Genomic DNA, 25,032 nt, shown 5'->3' with positions numbered 1-25,032 from the left:
GGCATATATCCAGAAGATGTCCCAACCGGTAAGAAGGACACATGCTCCACTATGTTCATAGCAGCCTTATTTATAATAGCCAGAAGCTGGAAAGAACCAAAATTTCTTTCTTTAAGACTGATTTAAAACAGGTCTATTAACAGGCAACTCCCAACCTTGTGATGACTCCGAGGTCAAGACGCCACCCATTTTGTGATTCCACAGCCATGAATAAGCTCTCAGGGAGTTGACATGGGAAGAGACATGAAGAGGATGTGGAGGCTTCTTAAAATCGCTCAGCCAGATTCTCTCTTCAGTGATAAGAAGCCAATTGAACTTCTTCATCTAACTGCAGAAATTCAAAGGATCAGAAATAAGAAAATGTGAGTCTTTTGCTAAGAGACAAGAGGGAATGCCTTCTCAAGCCTGAGGTTCCACAGGCAAGCTACAAGTCCCAAGTCAAGTAAAGCAAGAGTCCATAGAGGTTGGCAAACTGGTGATCCCAAGAGAAGTGATGAGTATACATGCCTCCAATTAATTTGTTCTCCAGAAAACAATCTTTGTTTTTCCACACATTCACTTATTTATCTAGTTACCTATTTAATTTGATTTAAAAAAAATTGTTTAGATGTGTTATATAGCATTGTAGGCAAACTGCTACACGCCCTTGTTTGAAACACCTGCTCACTGTGTGGTGATTAAATTCAAGTATTTAAAATTTGCATTGTAGGATTGGTAAAGATCTTTTTCCCAGTCTGTTGGTTGCTGTTTTGTCCTTTGCCTTGCATAAGCGTTGATCATAGAAGACAAGTCATTGGTGTTCTGTTCAGGAACTTTTCCCCTGTGCCCATGTTTACCATGGGTCCAGACATTTCCCCACTTTATCTTCTATTAGATTCAATGTATCCAATTTTATGTGAAGGTCCTTGATCCACTTGGACTTGAGCTTTCTACAGGGAGATAAGAATGGATCAATTTGCACTCTTCTACAGGTTAACGGCCAGTTGAACCATTTGTTGAAAATGCTTTCTTTTTTCCCCGCTGGAAGGTTTTAGCTCCTTTAATAACTCAAGAAGTTAGACTCCAGAAAACCAAATTACCCTACTTAAAATGGGGAACAGAGCTAAACAGAGGATTCTCAACTGAGGAAATTCAAATGGCCAAGAAGCACCTAAAGAAATGTTCAACATCCTTAGTCATCAGGGAAATGCAAATCAAAAAACCAAAGAGATTACACCTCACACCAGTCAGAATGGCTAAGATCAAAAACTCAGGTGACAGCAGATGCTGGCAAAGATGTGGAGAAAGAGGAACACTCCTCCATTACTGGTGAGATTTCAAGCTGGTACAACCACTCTGGATATAAGTCTGGCTGTTCCTCAGAAAATTGGACATAGTATTAACTGAGGACTCAGCTATACCACTCCTGGGCTACAACATGTAATAAGGACACATGCTCCACTATGTTCATAGCAGCCATATTTATAATAGCAAGAAACTGGAAAGAACCCAGATGTCCTTCAACAGAGGAATGGATACAGAAAATGTGATACATTTATACATTATTAAAAACAATGAATTCATGAAATTCTTAGGAAACTGGATGAAACTAGAAAATATCATCCTGAGTGAGGTAACCTAGTCACAAAAGAACACACATGGTATGTACTCGTTAATAAGTGGATATTAGCCCAAAAGCTGGAAATACCCAAGGTTCAATTTACAGACAATATGAAGCCAAGAAGAAGAAAGATCAAAGTGTGGATGCTTCAGTGCTTCTTAAATGGAGGAATGAAATACTCACAGAAGGAAATATGGATACAAAGTGTGGAGCAGAGACTGAAGGAAAGGCCATCTAGAGACTGCCCCACCTGGGGATCCATCCCATATATAGTCACCAAACCTGGAAGCTATTGCAGATGCCAAGAAGTGCTTGCAGACAGAAGCCTATTTGGCTGTATCCTGAGATATTCTGCCAGAGCCTGACAAATACAGAGGTGGATGCTGGCAGCCAAGCATTGGACTGAGCATGAGGTTCCCAATGAAGGAGTTGGAGAAGGGACTGAAGGAACTGAGAGATTTTGCAGACCCATGGGGGGAGCAACAGTGTCAACTTGCCAGACCCCCCTTGGAGCTCCCTGGGACTGGACCACCAACCAAAGAATACACATGGAGGAACCCATGGCTCCAGCTGCATATGTGGCCTTGTTGACATCAGTGGGAGGAGAGGCCTTTGGGCCTGAGGGTGTTCAATGCCCCAGTGTAAGGGAATGCCAGGGCAAGAAGACAGAAATGGGTGGGTAGGTGGGTGGGTGGGTAAGGGAACACCCTCATAGAAGCAGGATGAGAGGGGATGGGATACCGGGTTTCCCGAAGCGGAGACCTTGAAAGGGGAAACCATTTGAAATGTAAATGAAGAAAATATCCAATTTAATAAATAAATAAATAAATAAATAAATAAATAAATAAATAAATAAATTGTATTGCTTCACAAACTTACCACTCCTTTTAGTAACATTCCACTTTCAATGAATAAATAACTCAATAAGAGTCATTACACCATGAATAATAAACCAATCACCCAGATTTAGTAGCACAGGTGGGAATAGTTATTAGCAACTTGAAAGAAGCCATTCATCTTTTCCAGAAAATACACACATAGTAAGAAGATGTACTAAGGTTCAATGCTGGAACAAAACACGAAACTCTCAGTACTGTTTAAGAGGAGTTTTGACAAGGTCCTGGGAGAAGGATAGACACAGATATTTAATACCGTTATCTTCATGTCCATATTTCAAACAACAATATGAACACAAGATTACATATTGCCCTAGTAATAGTTAGTTCACAGAAGACCACTGAAGCATTTACTTATTAATATTTCCTAAGAAAGAATACCTATACATCCTAAAAGATCCTAGGGAAATCTCTGATGTTAAAAATAGTTTAGATCCAAGCAAGACTGTGGTTCTATGCCCAAGAAGAATGTACCATGAATTGTATAAACTGTAATCCCTTAGGCTATGACGTGTTAAGTATGAGTTCCCCATCTTTTTAGAAAATACCACCTGGGTGCAGAACTGTATTAATGTGGCATGGCCGGACCTCTCAGTATGACCCAGAACTTAAAACTGTGGAGGTTGCAGACCTTTCTAGGATAAGAAGAACACAGAACTATCTAAGATAGACAAATACCTGAGCTAATCCTGAGCAAGTGGTTGGCAGCTTCTTCCTGTCAGTCCCCTGCAATGTTTCTGGGCCTCTGTGCTCACTGTTAAATGAGGCTAGAAGGTCACACAATTACTGTCTCTTTCAACAACTTTCATTATGACACTTTTTCTAATTTAGCACAAACTTAGCACACTTACATTCAAATCCTCACGACACGATGCTTTTTATTATATCCATGTATTTATTAAGAAAGGATGTAGTTAGTGTAGGTCCGTTACCATTGTATGTGCATATAGGCCAGAGGACAACTTATGGGAGCTGGTTATCTCTTCATACCATGTGGGCCCTGGTTTTACAGCAAGCATTTTTTATCCACATTATATTAATGTACAAAATCCTCAACAATAAATTTTTAAAAATTACTGCTGTGAAAGCATATAAATTCAGCTCTTGTCTCAATCAGACACATGCTACAATAAATACACATCCCTAGCCTTGGACCAAGATCTACAGGTGGTCAGGGGCTGTTAAGAGAGGGGGAAACAATTCTTCTCGAGACTCAAACCCCAATAGCTTATCCAATTCAAGCATACATGCAAACAACAATGAACAGACTCTCTCTCTCTCTCTCTCTCTCTCTCTCTCTCTCTCTCTCTGTGTGTGTGTGTGTGTGTGTGTGTAAATGGGACAGAGACAGAGAAGCAGAAAGAAATGAGAAGTCATATGTCTGAGAGTGAGTAGGGAGAGTTGAACAAGAAGAGGAATAGCAATGATATAAATATAGTATTCACGTCTGAAACTCAAAAATTTAAAAATCATTATTCCTGGAATAGATACTAATGAAAATTACTTTTAGCATATCCTATATATACGTGTTGTTCAAAGGTAAATATTTTAAAACAATTTAATTACAATACTAATCTTTAGAGTCTATATAACAAAGGAAATTCTTGTGTTTTGTTCCTTTTATTTTATTTTTTTTTAAAGAAAACCTTGCTGGGATTGCATGCAGTGATAGAGCCACTGCTAAGAATGCTTCACAGATGCTTCGAATCACTCACTCCTCATAAACATATGGGGTCTATTCTCCCATCACTGTGCGTAATTCCTATTGACACTAATGGGGACTGCACATGCATATCACTGTAATTTGGCCTCAGACAAACTGAAAATCATCATTGAGATGAGAAGCAAAGCCACCAAACAAAGAAAGGAATTAATTCCATAAAACTCAGATTCTCCACTCTCTTGTCACAAAAATTCCTGTCATGGTGAGTTAATCTGTAGTGATTTAATACTATAATAAGTTATAAATATCAAAACATGATATATATTTTATATATCATACAAGATAGTACATATATTGTATATATACACATAACACACATATATGTTATGGTATGATATATATATATACTATTATATATATATATACTATTATATATATATATATATATATATATATATATATATATATATATTAGTATCTTCCAGAAGATAACAAATTACCTTTATCCACACTAACTCTGGAAGTTAAGTTTTTTTACATACAGAACAAGATGCCAACCAAATACCACAAGCTGCTAGTTGGTAATGTTGTGTGTTATATATTTTTAAGGACCTTAATTCATATCTCTACAAATTGCTCATTGTTTCAAATGCCTTTTAATGAGATCATTTTCTCATTATTCAACCTCAATCTAAACCATAGGATTTGTCTCCCTGTTTAAAGTGTAAGATTACAGCAGGCATCCATTTAGAAAAATCTCAAATTAGGAAGATTCATTCACTGTCCCCCATTTCCGCATCCACAAACAACTAAGTTCCTGGTTGTGTGTCTCAGCAGTGCCATTCTGGCCAGGTTCCAAGATGCAGGGGGTTGCCTCAGATCTCAGTGGGAAGCGGTCATTATGTGTTTGGGGGAAGCCATTGGAAGCTGGCAGGTGAGCCAATTCTATCACCAAGGAGAAAGTATTGCTGGTAAAGTCACCTTGTGACAAGTGTCTCCCCGCTGTGGGTTAACTTCCAGAAAGAAGGTTTGCAGAATACATAGCAGTTCGCAACAAGGAAATCAAACAAAATAAATTGAGCATAATTTGACACAGTTAAAATAAGAAGTGTCACCGACACCACTGTGAAGTGGGAGTTATGAAGAGCTTCTGCAGAGATTAAACATTTAGTTAGACAATAAAATAGCTTGCTGGTCAAACCAGAGACATTATTCTTAATGTGCAACCTGATGGAAACTAGTCAGTAAGTCTTTCTGACAAGCATAGCTGCCAAACGGTAGTAGCTAGGGCTTCTGAGACACAAGTGTTCATGTAATTGATAAACCGTAAGCAGAAAGAAATAGCAGTATTAAAAAAATATCCATTTTGACATCATCTTTTAGATTCTTTCTCCAATAAATTGCAAAGAAATAACCAGAAAAACTTACTGTATTAAAATGCCCACCCATCCACCTGAATGTTGGTAGACTGAGCAGAAATGCTTCCACATCATAATTTTCGTACCAAAATACTCTCATACCATTTTCAAACAAATGTGTCTTTATCATACTCTCAAGTGTCTTAAATGTTACATTAGGGATACCATGTGCCAAGAAGATGGGGAAGAGATGAACTAGATTTATTCAGAAAAATTAGTAAAAACAGGAGTGTACACACATGCACACACACATGAGCACACACGCAAATGTGTCTGTGTGTTCATGTGCATATGCAAAACAGCCTTGATTTTGGAACATACAGAATTTTAGCATTTATAAAAGACAAAGAAGGGCATCATCCTGAGTGAGGTAACCCAATCACAAAAGAACTCAAATGATATGTTCTCACTGGAGCTAGAGAAAATACCCAAGGAGCTAAAGGGAACTGCAACTCTATAGGTGGAACAACAATATGAAATAACCAGTACCCCGGAGCTCTTGTCTCTAGCTGCATATGTATCCAAAGATGGCCTAGTTGGCCATCACTGGAAAGTGAGGCCCATTGGACTTGCAAACTTTATATGCCCCAGTACAGGGGAATGCCAGGGCCAAAAGGTGGGAGTAGGGGGGGAGTGGGGGGAGGGTATGGGGGACTTTTGGGATAGCATTGGAAATGTAAATGAGGAAAATACCTAATAAAATTATTTTAAAAAAAGAAAGAAACAGCATTGTATGGCAGTAGTCAGTGATTAAAAAAAAAGAAAAAGAAAATTGGCATACAAATAAGATGAGGCTGTTTTTCATTTTTCATAGATAATTAAATCTGGGTTAACTAGTCAATCCATGCCACAAAACACAGACCATCTTCAACATTGTCTACAGAGTTAATTTATAATTTTATGTTACACTTGCCATTGCTGAGAATGTCACTATGTATAAGCATGTAGTATGAATGAAAGAAATTTGTTTTGGACCACTTCAAACATCGTTGGAAATTATATATTAATCTCAGTCCAAATTTTAATGATTTAATTTAATGATTATTTCCATAAAAATTTAAATAGCAACTCAAAAGCAATATTTAAAATAAAACATTCTAATACAATATAATCCAAGATGTAATATTTTCATACATTCAGAAGAATGATGTCTTCCTGTGTAACCCAGGCTACTCTTGAACAGCTCCGGCTAGTCATACATTTATAATTCTTGATTCTTCAACTCTGGAGCATATTTTGTATACTTCTCCTTCCAAAAGAGCCATTTCTAGTTTCATATCCGTCTATAAAACTAATTATTTCTCAAAGCTTATTCAGTCACTGCTTGCACCTACCACACTCTAGGTCCTCCCTTGGATGTCAAGATGCAAGAAAAAGATAAAGCAAAGTAGGCTGCTGATTTGCTAGCTATGGTGAAGCTCATGTGGATATAAGATGTTAGACATAGTAATAAATGTGATGGCAATGAATTAGTAAAAGAGAATAAAAGCCATGGGGCACAGAAGGGTTGACAGGTTTCAGAAATGAAGGAAGCTCACTGGAGTGGTAGAAACAAGCCACCTGGACTACAAGAGAGCAGCATGTCAGAAAGGGATGGGTTGGTACAAAGATGGGGAGACAAAACATCCATGTTTAATACAGGTCTGGAAAGACAAAGCAGTCTAAATCCACACAGATGAGTGACGACAGGGAAAAATCAGGGAACTATCTGGGGAGATTATGTGGAGGGTTAGGCTCCATGCTCATCAAGCTGGGTTTCATTTCAAAGTAGAAAGGCTCTGTAAAGTGACCATGGCATCTGCATGGCGTAACTTATGGGTCAAAGGAAACTGCAGACTACAGAGCAGGGCAAGTCAGGTACAAGAAGCCATTTTGAAACCCTGTACAGTGATCCAGAGAAAGACAGATTGACAAGAGCAGTGAAGCTCTAAGCCAGACTCAAGATGCAATTTGAAGGTTAACAGAGTAGAGTGCTTTTGACGATGGGGATGTAAAGAACAAGAAAGAAAGCTAGGATCTGTGTGAAGGGTGAAGCCATTTTGGAAGACAGAGAGCACCATGAAAAATGAAGTGGTGGCAAGTATTAAAAGTTAGGTCCTTCTCAGTCAAAGTTAAACCAAATAAGGTAATCAAATAATTGCAAATGTTACTGTAGGAGATGGCTTAGCAGTTATCAGTGCCTATATGTATCAAAAATCAAATTCCATGGAGGGATCTAAGAGGTAACTCTTTGCTCTCATTTGCAATACACCCATTCTATATTTCTTGGTTATTCTCAAAAACTCGACTTCCTTGTCTATGAAGCTCTACTCCTCTCTCTGTTTCCCTAGTGTTACAGGTACTGGGGATACTACAACTGACACATACTGGGTTTTCTTAGCATGACAGTTGACTGGGGATTTCAAAAAACTGGGGCTGATTTAATTATTATAATGCATTCTATGTTCACTAAGAATATAAATAATCCTGGATATTCTTGCTAAGGATGAATGAATGTCATTTAAAAAGATCATTGTCTTTGAGAACTCACCAATGGAAGTAGAATCTGTTACCTGTAGGATTTGTTGTTGTTGTTGTTTTGGTTTGTTCAAAACGGAGAGATATCTTCTGCATCATGAGTTTGGACAGCCAACAGCATCTCAAGGCAAAGGACTCATTGTTAAAAATAGAGTGCAAAGCCCCTAGAGGAAGAAGTAAAAAGAATTCTTCTGTAAAGATGCTCTACCAGCAATCTCAAACAAATATTCCTAAAGTTCTTGTCAAGAATTTAAATCACACTGAGAAGCTGAACTGCAGACAAGGAGAACAACAAGGAAAAATAAAAGCCTTAAGACTATCTCTTAAACACTTGAAAACTTGAAAATGTATGATCTCCACCCCAACTCCTCTGGCTTTTTTCCTGAGATGGTAAAGTAGCATGCCTTATGTTGAAGAACTGGCCATTATTTAGAAGAAGATGAATATGTTAGAATCTATGAACACCCTTTTCTTAATTAGACAGCATGGTGATGCACACCTGTAACTGCAGCACATGGGAAGTGAGGCAGGAGGATAATGGTTTTCAGGCCAATCTGATCCACAAAACTAGTTAGTGACCCAGCAGAGCTACAGGTGTCCTTGTTTCAAACACAAAACAAAACCTGAAAATCACTGTAGTTTGTCCTAGGGCTACCTTAAGTCTAAAATGTGTTTTTACATACCAGATGATATGTAAGTGTTGAAATTTTCTATCAACATTAAATATTTTATACTGTTAATAAAAAAATCTAATGTTTCAGAAAAAGAAATACACGTGCCGAGATTTGTGTATGATATAACAAAAATATTTATATTTTTATATCATTTTCTAAGGAAATTCTTTTCATGTAAATTAGGATTTGTGCAGATTTTATCATCCTTTTAGACAGTTTTAGAACAAGTAATGTTAGATAACTGCCAGAGAGAGAGAGAGAGAGAGAGACAGAGAGAGAGAGACAGAGAGAGATGAGGGGGGTATGTATATGCAAATGCCCATGTGTCTGCATGAAGATGACAAAGGAGAACACCAAGTGTCCTCATCTTTCACTGACGTATTCTCCTGGGATAGGGTCTCTTGCTGAACCTGAAGCTAGCTATTTCTACTAGGCTGCCCAGTCATCAAACCCAAGCATGTACCTAACCTGCCTCCCAACATGAGTTACCACTCGTGACCACAACTGTGAGTGAGGAGATTTGGGAATGCTGGGGCTTTGAAACCAGGTTTCCATGATTGTGCAACAAGGTTATTATCCACTAAGTCATCTTCTAGACCATGATCACCTTTAATTTACTTTGATTTGGGAATGGAAAAAAGAAAAACATTGGAAAAGAGAACAAAAAAAAATTCCATTTCAACTTTCCAGATGAACCAAATACATCTTTACTCCAATAGAATGACTATTCCCCTATTCTTGCCAAATACTTTAGAAATAAAGAAAAGAGAGCCTACTGCTTCTTAGATGTCTTCTTCTACTAGCCTTCTTCTACTCATCCCCATGACACTCAAAATTTGCTCCATTCCAAACCATAGGTTCTCATAAGACTTGAGCAATATGAAAACAAAGTTCTAAGCATTTCTCCTAGACTTCGTGAATCCCACACAAATCCAAGTCATCACAATCCCAAAGAATCTGTATGTTTTGTACATCTCCACTGTCAACGAGTGGAAAATATCAGAACAGGGTTACACCAGTAGACTTACAAATTAAGTAATTAAATACCGAATATGAAAAACATCTGAGATATTTTCAGCTTATTATATCATCAGTAACCATATGAAATGATTTATATAGAGCATTTTTATATAAATTTGTTTTACATAACAACCCAAGGAGTTATACAAAATTACCTTTATTTGATAGTTGAAGAAAAATAAGGAAAAATTGGAACTTTTCCTTGAGACAGGATCAAGACATGTATCTCTGGCTAGCATAGAACTCATTATGTTGACTGAGTTTACCTCAAACTTGCAGTGATCCCTCTGCCTCTGTCTCCAGAGTGCTATGATTTCAGTTATGGGAAGTTTTAAAAATTAGTTATTTTTGGTAAGTTAGAAAAGTTTTTCACATTGGACGTGAGCTAGGGTTCTGTCTATTTAAGTCGGTTATCAAGCTAGATATTTAACAGTTTGATTTATAATCTCCTTGTAGGGTTTTATCACAGCATTTAATAGGATAATGGGATTGTACTGTTAAGGGCGACACAATAAAGAACATTCTGCACGTATTTAGTTATCAACCCTGAGTCCCTTGTAGAATCCCTTTGCAGCTGCAAAGCAATACTCCTGACTACCTCCTAGGTGGGTAGAATGCTTTTTTTTCTCTCACTCATCCTCATTTGCTCTATTCACTTTTAGGGAATGAACCCCAATTAAAGAAAGCCCCAGTAATACTTTCAAAGTAAAAAAAAATACATATCTTAATATTTTAGTTCTGAAATACTGTATCTTTTGCCTCTGAAGCCTTCTTGGAATAGGAGAGACATATCATGAAGTTTTTATTCTTTTCATTTAGCAGGACTAATGAACAGAAGACACCTCATCCCTTATCATTATCTCATTTTTTTCTGTGTCTTCTGCAAGAACAGACACTGTGTATTAGCACTTTTCACTGTGGTTATGAGAGTATGACATATACCATACAGTAGGCTGCAAGGTGACGTGGGCTGTAACGTCTTGGGTCCTTCCCAGAACTTAGAATCTATGCTCCTACTTGAAATAAAACTCATTCTTCATGCATTCTATTCCAAATGTGTTTCATTCTGAGCACATACCAAATACATCAGTACTCAGTTATAGTTTAATTGGCCAGCTCTCCAAATACCCAAAGAAAATAGGAGAAAGCTTTGTGGTAGCTAATTGCAATCATGTTGAAACCCCAAAGTAGAAATTCTACTGATTCACCATTCCCTTTGTTCTCAGTTCTACACTTTATTGAAACATGACACGTGTGGGTATTCATGAACTTCTAATATCAAGCTTAGTCCAGGGATAGATCGTGTGTTTTCTACATTTGTCAGCCCTTTAAATCCAATCTTTCCAAATTCCACAAATGGAAAAGTGGCTACATAGAGACTTAACACATTCCTTTTCTTCTTATCCCACTACCCAAGTGCCTCTTAAAAGGGATCTTTATGTGGGCCTAATTGGTGATGCACATGCAGATGCATAGTTAGTTGCCCAATCGCCCAAGCAACTGGGTCGCAATGGGTGGAGATGTATTTTTCTTAGACACTCTGCTGGCAAATAGCTCCCTGCTTTAGCCCTCAGAAAACAAGCTGTGGTTTGTTTGATGTTTTAGGTTAGGGAGTGGCTGGCAGCATTCTGTGAAAAAGTGAGACTTTCAACACTGTAAGTCATTTGCTGACTTTATTTAACAATATCTAAACCATTTAAACCAACAGTATCATATAGCTTGGCACATTATACCACTACAGATCTTCCGGAAAGGATGAAATGGCCAAATATTTACATGCATTCCGTTTTCTTTACATATTTGTATTTCTACCATTTTGAAAATTAGAATATAAACATTCTGTTTAAAAATCTGTTCTCCCCCACATACTACATATTCAAAGAGCAAACACACTTTCCCTTTAGTATGTGTGTGTGTGTATATATATATATAAACATATATAAATATAAATAATTCTAGGTGTCTCTTAGTTTTACACTTTAAATATCTAGTTCTACCTAAAGAGCGCAACCCTTTGTTTTATGATGCAAAAAATTATAAAATCTGCTGTCCCTATAATTACATTGCCCTTTGCCGTCTCTTAAAAAGAAAAAAAAAGAAAAAAAAGAAAAAAGGATGCATGTGTGTTGGAGGGGGTGTTCAAATTTCCCCCCTGTTTTATTTGCACCCTATTAACAACTGTTACTGGAGCTTTAATTATGCCCCGGTGATTGTGGAGTTGTGGCTGACTTGTGTCATTTTCCTCCCAGGGGATGCCTTATAATTACCAGCATCCATCGTGGCTGCGTGTAAGCTGATGCTTTTTATTACCAGTTCAATAATCACTGCATCCTTGTGAACATCTGCTCTGCAAGCCATGCATCGGGGGGCCCAGCGCCTGTCACTTGATGTGCCCTCACCACGGTGACCTTGGTGCCCTCTCCTTCGCTTTATATCTAATTTGTTTACTAGAGGGTCTGTCCAGAAAGTCTCCCAGGAAGGCAATTAATACACTACATTTGCAAACAAAAGAAAAATTTGCCCTTTCTCTCCTTCCTCTTTTTCCAGGTTATTGTCTTCGTCTTCCATTCCATAATTTCATTTCCTAGGAGAATGAATTGGTTTGAGACTTCGAGAATCAAGGTGAATAAGAGCTTCCCGGGGAACGATTCACCTGCCTCTATGGAAAGCAGGTAGATAATTTGGTGGGATTTTGTCCCCTGAAAATGTGAGAGTGTGAGTCACAAGTTATAGCTTGTATCAAACACTTCATTCATAGCAAGGGAAGGGCAATTTGTTTGCCCCATTCTGATTGTGCATGCTTAGCCTCCTGTCTTATTTTCTTTTCTATCCTCAGTCCCTCTCTCTGTTCTTTGTTTACCAGGGTAACTCTTCCTGCTTCAGCCATTCTTCTACAAGCCTCTTGGTCTCCTTCTGTCTTTACCTATTGCTTGCCAGATAAAATAACCCTTCTTGGAAACAACTGTTTGTCCTCCTGGCAGTGTCTTTGAGTAACTACTTGTCACTAATAAAGCTACTGTGGACATCACTTACTAATCTTTATTAGGTATAATATTAAAAAAATAAGAAAAGAAACCTAAAGTTTTAGGTCCAATGATTTTATAAGTATTTTTTGAACTTCTTGTTAAGTTTGGAGCCGGTGAACAAACTATATGATTTTTTGACATGCACACTTGTTTCTAACATTTATGGTTCAAAATATAGTGATGTCACAGACCACTTCACCATGGTCTGCTTCTAGTGTGTAGGTATTTCTTGAACAACCTTACCCTCAGCAGCTCCTAAAACCACAAAATGAGAACTAACTTAAGTCAATTCTGCAGAGGTACAGGAAAGGAGAGTTGTCAACAATGCCCTTGTCACTGGCCTAGGAGAGCACTGAGAAGGAGACTGAACTTGTTTTCTGTACCCAGAGGGCCTACCTAGTAATGGACTCAGTTCGGAATATATCCTGTAAAATAGAAGATATATTCAATTGTTCTAGTTTATATAGTAAATGTTAATATTTATTATAAATAATATAATATATTATAATTAGTTGTTTTAATTAATTAAATGTTATATTATGTTAAAAATTATATAATGTATGATATATGTGTGTATATATATATATATATATATATATATATATATATATATACACACACACATATACCTAACCTGAGATGCAATATAAACAGACAGACAGACCTTGCCATGTCTATCTTTAAAACTCATGCTTTAAGGCATTCTACAAAGAGTATAGGAACAAAAGCACAGGCAGGGTGACAGATGAATTGGGCATTTCTTGTTCCATTGCACACTCAGTTGTGTCATGTGATGTGTTTCTGGATACTGTCTTATAAGATGATGTGTTGCTGAAGAAGACATGGGACAGTATGTTTTGCTGTTGAAAGCAGACATGCTTTGCTAAGGTGGTATTTTTCTGGAAGTTGCCTGGTGAAAGGGCAGGTGATGTTTTGCCTGAGTGGATGCTTAAGGGGACATGCGATGTTTGGAATGACTATAAGTATAACCCAACAGACAGTCGATGATGCTCTTGCATTGGTTCACCTCGGGCTCCAAGGTGTCTTTGGGCTCTACAGACACTTGTCTTCACTGATGACACTCTTCTATTAGTTTGCCTAGCTTTATTTGCTGATCTTTGCTTATTGTGTCTTCTTAGAGAGTAACTCACCAAAGAACTTCTAGTGTTATTCTGGCTAGTTCTTGCCACTTCAGCAGACTCATGCAAATCAAGGTGTTTTACCAGTGGACTGAACTGCTAACAATGAAGATTGGAATAGCACCATACCTCCACAGAACTATTTTTAAACAGATTCACAGTCCCATTTTATCTATTAACCTTTTCTCCCCTATGTCTGGTGGTGGTGTGATGGTAGGGATATTAAAGTGTTAAAGAACCATTTTAAGGTGGTTCTGAAAAATCTAAGCCTACAAACAGGGACCCAGAAGAATTAAAACTTGAAAGACGTCTTATGTCCACTTTTCTTCAGGTATTTCCAATCTACAAATCAAGAAGATTTTGAATATGTTGCTCCAAACTATAGCTGAATCCCACATTTAACAAGGAGTAATAGAGCCATCAGAATCTTGTAACCCAGACCTCACTTAGTCTAACCAACTTGGTTCATGACAAAACTCTAAGAATCATATAATGGGCCTATGGAATGATATCAATATCAAGTTGATGTTGTAAATCTTGAAGGACCTAGGAAGGAAACTACAGAAGAAGTATACAGAGGGGAAAAGGGATGGACAGAGGGAAACAAAAGTATTTGAAAACAAAGGTTGTAAAATAGGGAGGGAGGCTGTAGCCACCAAAACTTGTAGTTGAGAAATTAATTCCCTACAGATGAAATGACAATAATAGCATGCTATGGAAATTACTTTTTAAAATTATGGCTAGAATTCAAAAAGAAATTTTAATCTTACTTATTAAATCAACTTATCAAAATAAATCACAAAATAAATATTAAAAATAACTGGCTATGAAAACTAAACATTTAGAAATTAAAAATGACATTAAATACTTGAAATTCAATTCTCCCACATTAAACTTTGAACTCATTGAAATTTAAGTGGAAAATAAAGAACTGAGACCCTTCCCTTGCATGTAGCACCCAAAGGAAAAGGCATTAAAACATGTGAGATCATAGTTCCCAAGTATGGAAATTGATCATGGAGGTTTTTGTCTATGCCCGATAAAAATTCCAATAATATGTTGGCAAAATGGCAAAGAAGTGAAATTGTAAGAAGTAATTCACACTTCATGGTGTGTCTCTACTGATGAAGTATTAGAAACGATCCGAAGGAATGTGGCTTTTAAATCCTACTGTGTTATAGGCTCCTTATTTTTCTAACTCCTAATGTTTTTAGTTATGCTGTATCTCCACTAATAAAATACTGATGTCTTGGTAATTTTTTTTTCATTCAAATGTAGGTCTGGGGAATTCATGTGGTGCCTTCATGACAAACGGTAAGAATGTGGATGATGAAAAGAGGAAGTAGGGGAAGGGTGGGTGAGACTGGAATGGCTATTCTGGGATGTGGATGTTTTGCACCCTTGATAAGATTTCTCTGATATGTAAAGTCAAGCTTTCAAAGACTCACCTAGAGTCCATAGTCCCAGATATGATCCAGCATGTCCCATTGTGGATGCTGCCCAGGCTTCCTCATCAATCTCTGATCATTCATGAGAAATGAACCCTGAGTCATTTTATGCTTCCTTTTTTGGTCTCATAATTAGCTTTGCCCTCCTGTCCAAAAATGCCCCATGACCATGGCAATCCTCAGAGCTTCTCAAAGCAGGCTCACAGGGAGTGCTGCTAACCTTATTTATCAATCCTAATGCCAAGTAAGGGTGAGCATCCTCAGGTAATGGAAGATAATAGTAGATGAGAGCAACTCACATTTCAGATCCAAATGCTGCCAAAGCTAGTCTCACTGAAAAGTCTGCTAGGAAACCTCTCATGAGGAGATAGAGGGAATAGCTGGGTCTTGACTATTCTTTGACATAGTACTATGTAGGAATTGGGTTCAGTATTAATTACCTGTGTTATAGGATCTTGGATTTGAAGAAGATTAGATACTCTTAACTGAAGGAAGAGCTAGCTACATAATTTATGTGGCCTAGATCAAAACGAAAAGATAGGATTTCTGGTTAAAAAATTTTTTTTTTCTAAGATGGTAGTAACACTGATGGCCAGCCCACAAGGGTAGCTCCAGATATACCATCTAACAAGACTTACCAGAACAGTTGCTGCAGGAGCTAACCCCAGAGAGAAGCACACCAGAAGACTCATGAAAGGAAACTTCACCTGCAGTTTTTAGAATGCCCCAAAGTGTATCACTTAACATGGTGCAAGCAGATAAGAGGAAAATATTTTAAGAGTTTGCCTCTATCTTCATAGATATGTAGAACACTGAGCCAATGCGGATCATGGAGCCAATTAGGTAAGAAATTGATACATTGGCATGAGAAGTAAAGGTCAGTGGAGTGAAATTAGACCACCACCCCACTCACAAAGTTTATGTCACTAGCATTTATTTTACTATGTAACTTTTGTTAGGAAAAATAGCATTCAAAACTTAATTTCCCTTGATAAGTCATCAGAGTACTACTTAGGCTCTAACACGTAGTTCTCATAGCAAGAAGAAATCCAGCCTCAATTGTCTAATCATTTATCTGATCCAACAAGCTGCTTCTGGCTGCGAAGCTCTCTGTCAGCTTAATAGCTTGCACCCATTCCAAACGTATGTGTATATCCCAAATAGTCTTTCTTTCATTTTTCCATTCCAAAGCAAAAAACTGTAAGCATTGAATCATTTGCTCTGTGTGGTTTGTTGACTGAAAACAAACATTAAGATGCATTTGACAGAGAAACCCATTCCTGCTCTGGGCAGATTTTTGGCATCTAGCTTTATTACCTGATTGAAAAGTGATTGAAATTGATTGACAAATATGGCAATAAAACCCCCACTATATTAGACCTAGAATTCATGCTTTTACAAATGCAACACTTACACAGAGCAAGGATTCATCATTGGTTGATTGTACTGAGTCTGAAAGAATACTGGCCTAACTGCAGCGTATGACAGTCCCCTTCCCTATGGTGTTTGAGATGTGGAAGAGAGGCTATCATCAAAGGCCCAGATGCCCTACTAGGAATTTGAACTTTCTAGGCACATGGAGGATGCCACCACCACAAAATTTCTACCCAGGAAATATACATCATGTCACACTGTTTACAATGGTGTTGAAGGACTAGAGATGACAAGCAGATGTACCAGCTTTCCTACTCTTTCTGCTTCATTTTTATCCATGGCAACATTGTACATCAGAAGCATCTTATACAGTAGACTCCGAGTGCCTTGAATAGAGAAGGATCTTACCTGTGTTGCCTCCTTGCTGTGTTCGCTTGCACTGGAATGGTGTTATTGAGGGGTGATACAAAAAGCCCTCTATGCATTTCATCTCATAATGATACATCCATGAAGATAGACATTTCAGTGTTGTGTTTGTTGATGTATTACTGCATCATACTCCATAATTATAATTCAGAATACTCTTTATTAATTCCTGAGGCTGAGGAGATTGCTCAGTTCATAAAGTGCTCACCATGCAAGCCTATAGAACCCCAGGAACCATGTGAAAAGTTAGGCAGACCAGCACACAAGTGCTACCAACAATGGGGAAACAGAAACTACCAGATCCTTAAAGATTGATGGTTAGGCAGTCTCGCCTAATTGTTGCTCTCCAGATTCATTGAGAGATTCTATCCCAAAACATAAAGAGCAAACAAGAGGAGCCTGCTATTGACTTCTGGTCATAGCATCCACACAAATTCACCTGTCACACATGCACATGTGTATGTACACACAAACTACTCTGTTTCCACAGTGGCAGTACAGGATGGCCAGCCAGTATTCTTCCTTCTCTTTGAATATAATCTTGATCTCTGTATTATTTGTTTCACTGCTTCACTGAAATGCCTTACAAAGAAACTTAAAATATTCTCCTTTTTTAGTTCAAAGTTCTAGGGTATAGTCATTTACAGCTGAGAAATCGTTGTGGCAGGAGCTTGAGGGAGTTGGTCATATTGTAACTGCAGTCACAAAGTTGATGGGCATGAATCTTTTTGGTCAGCTTGATTTCCCTTTTCTATACATCCTACATTTTTTTTTCCTTTTTGGTTTTTCAAGACAGGGTTTCTCTGTGTAGCCCTGGCTGTCCTGGAACTCACTCTGTAGACCAGGCTGGCCTCGAACTCAGAAATCTCCTGCCTCTGCCTCCCAAGTGCTGGGATTAAAAACGTGCACCACCACACCTGGCTCACATCCTACATTTTTATACACCATAAAATAATGCTGCCCACTCTCAAAGTGGGTCTTTGCACCTTCATTAACATAATTTAGCAGATCTCTCATAGACATGCGCAGAGATTCAGATTCATGGTGATTCGAAGACCTATCAAGCTGATAATCAATATGGCAACCTCATGAGCCCCTTCAGTGAAAAGGGTTGTTTAGTCTAAGAGCAAGCATCCCTTCTCCGAGATATCCCATTAAGTTACAAAAGTTAAGAATGTGCCTATGTAATGATGGTTAGTGGCCATTCAAACACCAAACATTTATTTACATATTTTTTTTTTATTCTCAGTAGCAGGAAATTACATTATTCTTTCCAAATAAAATCACCTCATCTCAAAGACTCAGTACTTAAGCCCTTTGGAATTTCAGCAAGGTAAATAACTCTAGAGAATTGCAAGTACCTCCATCACTGAAGATCTTAGCTGGTTGAACACCAGATCTTAGGGATGCAAACTTACTCTGAAGGCCTGTTCAAAGAATCGTTGACATTAATAAAAGTCAAGTAAAGTAAACATATTACTACCTGCTGTCACTGATGTTTACGCATTAACTTGTTCAAAGCTCCATGAACTCTAAAGATTCTTATTTTGAAATAAGGACTTTTCCAACACTTCATTCTGAGAGTGTTTGTGGGAATTTCAGAATGAGAAAACAAGCAATCAAGTCTTCATCTTCATTATGCACTAACTATCCATACATGCTCTGAGTACACCAGAGGCATCAATACTTTTGGACCTTAAGAAGCTAGCTGTCCTCTTGTGAGACTATGCNGGGGCCTAGCAAACACAGGAGTGGATGTTCACAGTCAGCTATTGGATGTATCACAGGGCTCTCAATGGAGAAGCTAGAGAAAGTACCCAAGGAGCTAAAGGGATCTGCAANCCTATTGTNGGAACAACATGATNTACTAACCAGAACCCNGGAGCTCTTNTCTCTAGNTGCATATGTATCGAAAGATGGCCTAGTCGGCCATCANTGGAAAGAGAGGCCCATTGGACTTGCAAACTTTATATGCCCCAATATAGGGGAATGCCAGGGCCAAAAGAATGGGAATGTGGGTAGGGAAGTGGGGGACGCTATGGGGGACTTTTGGGATAGCATTGGAAATGTAATTGAGGAAAATATGTAATAAAAATATTAAAAATAAAAAAAAAGAAGCTAGCTGTCACCAGATTGTCTGTTTTGGTCATTTAGTGGAGCCTCTATCTGCATTTGTAGGGTTTATCAGCTTTATCTGTTTGTGAGTATAGTAAGTCATAAACACCACAATGTGTCTTAGTTAAGGTTTTGTTGTGTGATGAGACACTATGACCATATAATTGAGGCTGGCTTACAGTTTCAGAGGTTTCATCCATTACTGTCATGGTGGGAAAACATGGCAGGCAGACATGGTGATCCACAGAAAGCAAGGAGAGACTGTGTGCCACACTGGGCGTAGCTTGAGCATAAGAGACCTTAAAGCTTACCCCCACAGTGATAACAAGACCTCCAACAAGGCATCCAATAAGACCACATCTACTCTAACAAGTACATACTTCCTAATAGTATCATTCTCTATGAACCAAGTATTCAAACAAATGGGGCCATTTTTTTTTTTCAAACCACTACACTGGGCTAGAGATAACTTTCAATTTAAGAAGTATAAATTCTGTGGCTGGCCTAGAAATATAATTCTGTAGTAGAATGCTTGTCTAGAGTCCTAGAATATTAAGTATTGGGTTCAATTCTAACATGGGAAAAAGGAAGGAAGGGAGAGAGATAGACAGAGACAGAGAGAGACAGAGATAAAGAGACAAAGGCAGAAAGACACAGTGACATATAAACACAGAGACAGACATGGAGAATATGGACTATTAATGGCAGGATCCACCTAGGCAGGCCTGGGAGGTGGAGAAGGGCATTTGTTTTCTCCCATTCTCATTATTTTACTTCAGCTCATGAATAAGTAGATGAGTTTGTGGTCTTCTTTCCAAATCAATGAAAGGGTTTTCAAGTTAGAAGGGTAATTTAAATTTACTATCCATATATCCATGTCACTTCTGCCCTCCTCTAAACCTGATATATATGATTATTTTGGAATGCTTCAAGTTTAAAGCCTGTGTCTGCATGATGAATATGCAGGCCTTCATATCAAATACCCCGATTAATGATAATGTGATCATTTGTCAATGTTAAGTTATCAATGTTCACAGAAGGCCAAGCAAGCTACTCCCCACCCACAACTCCAATCAGAGCTAGCTGGGTCTCCACCCACAAGAAAAACATTAGCCCTTTAACACAGCATGTCACATCACCTGCTGACAATCTCAAAGCAGTAAGACAAATAGTGTGTCTGTCTGTGCTTAAGAATGGCTGTACTAAAACAGCTCCTATATGTCTAGGTTTGGAGAGGAATATTCATGGGCAGAATTTTAATTAATAAAACATTATTTTTAAGACTCTAAAATACTAATATAGCTTCAAAGGGATATTTTTATTAACAATGTACATTTGAGCTATAGCAATTAATACAATAGGAAGTCTGCCTTTTCCCTTCTATGTGTAGAATCTAGAAAAGATAACAACACAATATGGTTATATACATTCTAGTAGCTGGACCAGTATAGGAATAAAGCTCTTCACGTATTGTTTCCTGCCAATATAATTTTACCAGATCATCACTGATGATTCACAAGTAACCCTTGTTTTTAATGACAGTAAATACTACTTGAAACTATGATTTTATTAAAGGCCTCTGAAGTATGGGACAGTAATATATTTAATTCTTAGTCACATACTTGAAAGAAAATGGTTCAGGTTTAGCATACACAGCAATAGAAAAGTGAGCTCTTCTCACTGAGTTTCATTTTCCTCATCTGCAGAGTGCTTTGAAGAGTACCTAACATAAAAAGGTGTGGATTCACATTTATGCAAATTGCTAAGGGTGGGGCTTAAGACTCGCAGACACCCTGGGCTATATTCTGAATCGCCCATGTCAGAAGGTGAAAGATTACATCACAGATAATAAAGATTATTTAAAGTTCAATTCCAGTTGTCTTTGATAAAATGGCATTTTTAGCAACAATCTTTTCTTATAAATATAATAAATATTCAAATTATACCATTCAGTCATAAATATATACTTAACTCTGAAATATGTATATAAATATGAGTAGAATGAATCCTTACCTTTACAAATTGTGGGGAGAGGAAGGCTACTGATTAAGTATCACTTAGGCAATCGTACGTAACTTTTAATTTTATATTACTTTTCACAGATTGCCTTGGATCGATTGACAAGAAATTCAATTGAAAATCTGAGTTAAGAGTGAGAGATTTAAGAATATTCAATTCTAAATGAAATTTCTTCATCAAACTTCTCTCCTCAAGGCTCAGGGAGCTTTGTGGAGAGGAGACAGAAAGATTGTTAAGAGACAGAGGGGATGGAGGGCTCCAAGGAAACAGGGCTGATGTCCATATGAATGTATAGAGACCATGGTTGCATGCACAGGGCTGCACAGGAGAAAGTCAGACAAGCTCCCAGTGCTGAGTGGGGGAAAGTACATATAGGACACCTACCTGTAATCAAGATGCTACCTGCAACTGATACCCATTTACAAAGGTAAACTTAGCTTTTTCCAGTAGAGTCTTACTGGTATATTAACCATACATAAGGGGAGGCCTAGAGACTGGCAGTAGATGGTTAACAGAAAATTAACTCAATAATTTTCTTGTAAACTTTTTGTTTCATCTTGCTATGTTGAGTTTTTTTTCTTACTTGTATTTTTAATATTTTAATATTTTTTCCAATTTTGTGGTGTGTGTGTGCATGTCTGTGTGTGTGTGTGTGTGTGTGTGTGTGTGTGTGTGTGCGTGAGACAGAGAGACAGAGAGAGAGAGAGAGAGAGAGAGAGAGAGAGAGATTCTTGTATTTGTTTTTCTTTTGTATTTTTGTTTGTTTGCTTGCTTGCTTTGGTTTTTGTTTGTTTTCCTGTTTTTTTCTTTAAATGTAGAGAGAGAATGGACTTGGGTGGGAAGGTGGAGAAGATCTTGAAGCAGTTAGGAAGGAACATGATCAGAATATATTATATGAGAGAATTTTCAAATAAAAATAATAGAAGATATTTTTCAGTTAAGGGTGGTGTCTTTATCCTTAGCAGTCAACTTCATCATCTTAGCCATTGCACCCACTCCATTGTTTATCTGCCCTCATCCCTTGTCTTCATCAGAGAGGATGTTAGAACATCACAATGTTGGCAATGAACTGTACTGACCTGCTGACTTACATTTGAGGTGTCTAGAACATACCTTGCCAAGTAGTCATTCTGTCTGGGTTTTTACAAAGCATAGTGATTAGCTCTGTGCTAGCCTATTTTAGTCATCTGTATCTTCTAATAAAAATTGGGTTAATAAAGAGGTTAAGTTATTGGGCTTCAAAGGCATTGTAGTGTAGGATTGAATCCCAAGTCCCTTCTTACTACCATTTTATCCATGGATAAGACACACTATACATTACTGTACAGTACCCTCATGTCACAATGAAGCAGAAAGTTAATATTTATCTGAAAGGCTGTTACAAAAACTGAGTTCATCTGGCACCCTAAAGGTCACCACATAAAAGGTACTAAGTGAAGGTTAGCCATCAGTAAGTGGTCCTTCAGTTTTAGCTGAAGGTGCTTTGGGGCACTGCAAATCGGTCTTGTGTTTTCATTAGTGCTTCTTCTTTTCCAAACTTATGCCACTAACGTTGTATTTTTTAAAAGTCTACTTAAAATGTAGTCTTAAAAGTTTAAGAGATTTACCATGACTATAATTTTCCAAATAGTGCTCATAGAACATTGAAATACCAATAGACTAATTCTACATGGATACTTGTTTTACTTTGTTACATTTTAAGTAATCAATGGTATTTCTTAGCACAGCACATGCATGATTTTTAATTTGGTAAGGGAAAGTGATATGCTTATGTCTTATTCTTTGTCTTATGTAATTAACTGTCAGCCGTTGGGACACCATTAACTTTTCTAGTTGAGAAGAGTCAAGAGATGAGAGAAAGGGCACTATCTGCTATCTAGATTGTTGCCCCTGTCATTTCTGCAATCACTGCTACCTTTAGAAATGCATGATGGGTATAGAAAATGGAAATTACCTCCTGAGGGCTCTCAAAACAAACTCTGTTAGCTTATCAGGTTTTTAAAACTCTTTGTAACCATAAGAAAACATGTGAAGCATCTTTACGAGGTCTAAGATGCAATGTTCAAAACTAACAAATTAGACACCTGGGTAAAGTCTAACCATCAAGAACTTGTGTGTGACTTACGAAATTTGTATAATGTTAGGATCACCATCTGCATAACTGTCATGAAATTTCCCAGAGAATGTCTTTCAGACTGGGCTAAGAGATCTTATGATCCTCAGAATGTTCGTGAAGTATCATCACACACAAAGTCTTCTTGTTATGTGAGGGAAAACACTGCTCCCCGTACTTATCCAAGCACAAGCCATGTCTCTTATGAAGTTCAGCATGAGGAATTTTAACTCAGTCTTCATAGTGTACATAGTCTCAGGACAGGATCTGTGACTTGGTACTTTGGTTGAGGGACCAGCAAGCCATGGGACCCAGGAAAGCAGGGCTGGAGAAACAGTGGGGTCAAGGCATGTCTAAATCCTGGAAATCTTGTCTTAATATCTTCAGGAGTAGGATCATTTTCTCACTGTCCTGTGCCCAACCCAGTAATGGCACCTTTGCCTCACCAGAGGAGGTCACATAAGCCAGTAGCCAGGTTAAACTTTCTTTCTCCTTAACAGGTCATGTCCAGCAGCACCTGGAATTCTTCCTCATGCAAGTGGAGCATCCAAGCACCATGCCCACTGCCAATAACACACACTCACTCCCCAAATGTTTAAATAGTCTCCCCAATAAACTAAACCAGTTCTACTTGCCCATACACATACTATCCACTATCGATCAAGATTCCCATGCCAGGCTAAGCTTCCCTCCCTCCAGTCCAGCCCTGTGTGAAAGGGCCTGACCACCCCAGGGAGAAGTAGACCTGCGGAAGCATTTGGTGACCAAGTTCAATACACAGAGGACATCTATGTTGTATTACATCTCATAATCTGCCAGTTCACTTCTGTTCCTTCCTCTTATGTGAATTTTTTCCGGAGATACAGGATCCATTTCTGATACTTTTATTCGTCACCACAAAAATGACATGACCTGCTTCTCCTTACAGTCGTGATGTCTTTTCGAAACTACAAGAGGGCTCTATAAGAGGACCTATTCTCTCCAGAGGACCTATACTTTAAATAGGACCAAGACTACTTCTTGGTAATGGCAACTTTATATTCAACTGCAAAATTCTCAGAAGTAACACACAACATGTGCTTCTTCCTTAGAAGAAATAAACAAAAAGCTCATTAGTAAAGAGACTTTAACTTATGCAGAAAAAAGGAGGAATTTTTTTTAATTTTTAATTTTTTTATTACGTATTTTCCTCAATTACATTTCCAATGCTATCCAAAAAGTCCCCCATACCCTCCTCCCAACTTCCCTACCCACCCATTCCCATTTTTTTTGGACCTGGCGTTCCCCTGTACTGGGGCATATAAAGTTTGCGTGTCCAATGGGCCTCTCTTTCTAGGCCATCTGACTAGGCCATCTTTTGATACATACGCAGCTAGAGTCAAGAGCTCCGGGGTACTGGTTAGTTCATAATGTTGTTCCACCTATAGGGTTGCAGACCCCTTTAGCTAAAAGGAGGAAATTTTAAAGAGCAGATACATCTACAATGAAAAATTATAATGTCACACTCACCTTACAACATCATTTTACATTACTGTTGTCCAAGATAATTAAAATTTATATATATATATATATATATATATATAT

At 37.9% G+C, this 25,032-nt stretch overlaps 1 long non-coding RNA gene across 1 annotated transcript in view; it reads right to left on the bottom strand.

Moving 5' to 3' along the window:
* Positions 1 to 25,032, bottom strand: part of LOC110307995 — a 196,770-nt gene that overhangs the window by 155,993 nt on the left and 15,745 nt on the right. The window contains exon 3 of the long non-coding RNA XR_002379496.1: positions 8,130 to 8,258. This is a non-coding gene — a long non-coding RNA (uncharacterized LOC110307995). The remainder of the gene's footprint in view (positions 1 to 8,129; positions 8,259 to 25,032) is intronic.

This window comes from Mus caroli, chromosome 2 (assembly GCF_900094665.2).
Source record: "Mus caroli chromosome 2, CAROLI_EIJ_v1.1, whole genome shotgun sequence".
Lineage (NCBI taxonomy): Eukaryota > Metazoa > Chordata > Mammalia > Rodentia > Muridae > Mus > Mus caroli.
The sequence above is the reverse complement of the archived record's forward strand: the minus strand, read 5'-3'. Positions and strand labels throughout refer to the sequence as shown.